The sequence below is a fragment of the Schistocerca serialis genome, chromosome 4 (assembly GCF_023864345.2).
Source record: "Schistocerca serialis cubense isolate TAMUIC-IGC-003099 chromosome 4, iqSchSeri2.2, whole genome shotgun sequence".
NCBI classification, from domain to species: Eukaryota; Metazoa; Arthropoda; class Insecta; order Orthoptera; family Acrididae; genus Schistocerca; species Schistocerca serialis.
Window position 1 is genome coordinate 945,880,761 of NC_064641.1, and position 2,657 is coordinate 945,883,417.

At 41.9% G+C, this 2,657-nt stretch overlaps 1 pseudogene; it reads left to right on the forward strand.

Annotated features, from left to right (window-relative positions):
• Window positions 1-979: 979 nt before the first annotated feature.
• LOC126476101 (5S ribosomal RNA) lies at window positions 980-1,096 on the forward strand (annotated as a pseudogene).
• Window positions 1,097-2,657: the final 1,561 nt, after the last annotated feature.

Genomic DNA, 2,657 nt, shown 5'->3' on the forward strand with positions numbered 1-2,657 from the left:
TAACAACGTTCTAATTTCTAAACCTAGTTACAGACATGTGAGTAAGACTAATTGACGTATACTTTGGTATTACAGCCCTACCTTTGAGATGAAAGGTGTAGTCACTTCTTAGCTCCAAGGAAATCATCGGCTGCAGCTCTTCCTACTAGAAGCATAACTGTATTTTGGTAACTGCGCAGAATAGGTTTGGCAACTATGTGACTGATGACTTACTCCATGGTTAGCACAAAATTATCCTGCTAACTTCGCTTGGTTTTTTGTGACATTGAATAATTAATCAGAGTGATTTGCACAAAAGATGTGACACATTATGATCAATTTACGGTTTTAAGCCCAGGAAATTCGTTCCACGCGAAAAGTGAAACTAATGCAGTCTTTTAAATTGTCAACTATCTCTCCTAGCCACCACTGGAACAATAAGGGAGAAATACATAGCACAGCTTCTTGCTAGCTGTAAGGTAACATCATCTCTTGTAGAGTGGTGGTGGCTTCTGCTGTCGGTTCTGCTCTCTCTTAAAGCTAGATTTTATTTGGTTTTCTGTAACAAAGTTACAAGCAGCAGTTCAATTAAGAAATCTTCTCCATCAAAGGACTGTACTAAAAAGTGCTCTGAAAACCAAACAAACATTATTAACATTCTAAACCTTTATTCTTGATGTCTGCATATCTGCAGCCCTCAGCCGATACAGGGTTCTAAACTGTAGCATGTAACATGGTGGGGTATAGTGTAACTACGCTGGTGTACAAGAAACAGTATACCGTAATTGAGTTTCTTATTCGAAGAGATCGTCAACACATGGAACATCCTGTGCTTCAGCATGACAATGCCAGGCCGCGCACAAGTGCAGCGACGTTTGCAAAAAAATCAGCGCCTTGTGTTCCCTCTCGTTGATCAACCTCAATACAATACCCTTCCGGTTTTCGTCTGTTTCCAAAACTTAAAGAACACCTTTAAGGGATCCTCTTTGATAGTGTTGAGGGCAACGGCCTTGCCGCAGTGGATACACCGGTTCCCGTGAGATCACCGAAGTTAAGCACTGTTGGGCGTGGCCGGCACTTGGATGGGTGACCATCCAGCCGCCATGCGCTGTTGCCATTTTTCGGGGTGCACTCAGCCTCGTGATGCCAATTGAGGAGCTAATCGACCGACTAGTAGCGGCTTCGGTCAAGAATACCATCATAACGACCGGGAGAGCGGTATGCTGACCACACGCCCCTCCTATCCCCATCCTCCTCTGAGGATGATACGGCGGTCGGATGGTCCCGGTAGGCCACTCGTGGCGTGAAGACGGAGTGCTTTTTTTACGGTTTTGAAGCATTTCAAGCTGAAGTGAGATTGTGGCTTCGTCAACAAAGTCAAACGTTGTACACTGCCAGTATCAACAGACTGATCTCTTTGGGAGAAATATCTTCACCGCAATGACTATGTTGAGAAATAAATATGTCGACATGAAGAATAAAGATGTAGAATATACCCTCACTCGTGTTACAGATACTTAATGTTTTAGTAAACTAGAGATACGTCGTAGTGTTATTGCAGTAAGGTGTATTTCATGTCTCTTCTTACAGTACATGTTTTAATAGCGTTTTACTTTGTTAGTTGAACGCAACAGTAGAACTCAGGAGACATTAATTCTGCACAATACAGGTTTCCCATGACGAATAGTCAGTATTCAGGCATATGACAGGAACGATCATTCGAAGTGAAAAATTCTAGTAGTCATGGGCTCTAAAATGCATATTCTTTAAGAACTATGAGCTCTTCTTCATCTTCGATACTGCGAAACAAATGGCTTCCACTGGAATCTCTTTGCTTTCCATATTCTGAGAGGTGTTAATATGCAACTATGCACCCAAATAAGAAAATGCGTCCAATGAACAGTTGTACATCTTCGCTACTATGGATCATTTCTCTCCTACTAAACAAGTGCTCATAGGTCTTAAGGTATGCATTTTAGAGCTCATGTCCAGCAGACTATTTTTTCTTGTTTTCGTCCATACTACCTCCTCTCACAATACGGAAAGCGAAAGGCTTGAAGTAGAAGAGCTCATAGTTGTTAAGGTGTGCTTCTCAGAACCCATGTTTACTAGATATTTTTGATTCGAATAACCGTTCTTGTTCTATTGACCATCTCCTGGAACACACTGTATATTCCTTCACACTATCGAAAATAGTCTGACAACGGTGAGGTAGTTTACCGATCCCACGCCAGTAGAGACATATTGCTACTAAGGTATCATCAAACTATCGTCCAGAAAGGAATTCGTTTGACGGTTGTTCGATAAGCAACGGGAGAGGTAAAGATTTCAGGACATCAGGTCACAACAATAAGTGCGTGAGAGATAACATCACAAACAAACTCACGAACTGTTTGTTTGTGACGTCATCAGACAGTGTTATTGTGTAGTAGTAACACGTGATGCCGTCGTGTCGGTCGTTTTTCTTACACTGTTACCGAAAGGTGACTGATTTGTTGGCAACAAGTACCAGCTGCGATGGATATACCCCTGGGGAAGAGTTCGTGGTGCACAACACTCATTTTGAGCCACCAGATGAAAAGTATTATGTTGACAATGTTCTTTGTTAGAGCATCTGCCTTTTGTTGTACATTTTTTGTTAAGTGAGAATATAGCATGGGAATACTCAGTGAGCGAAT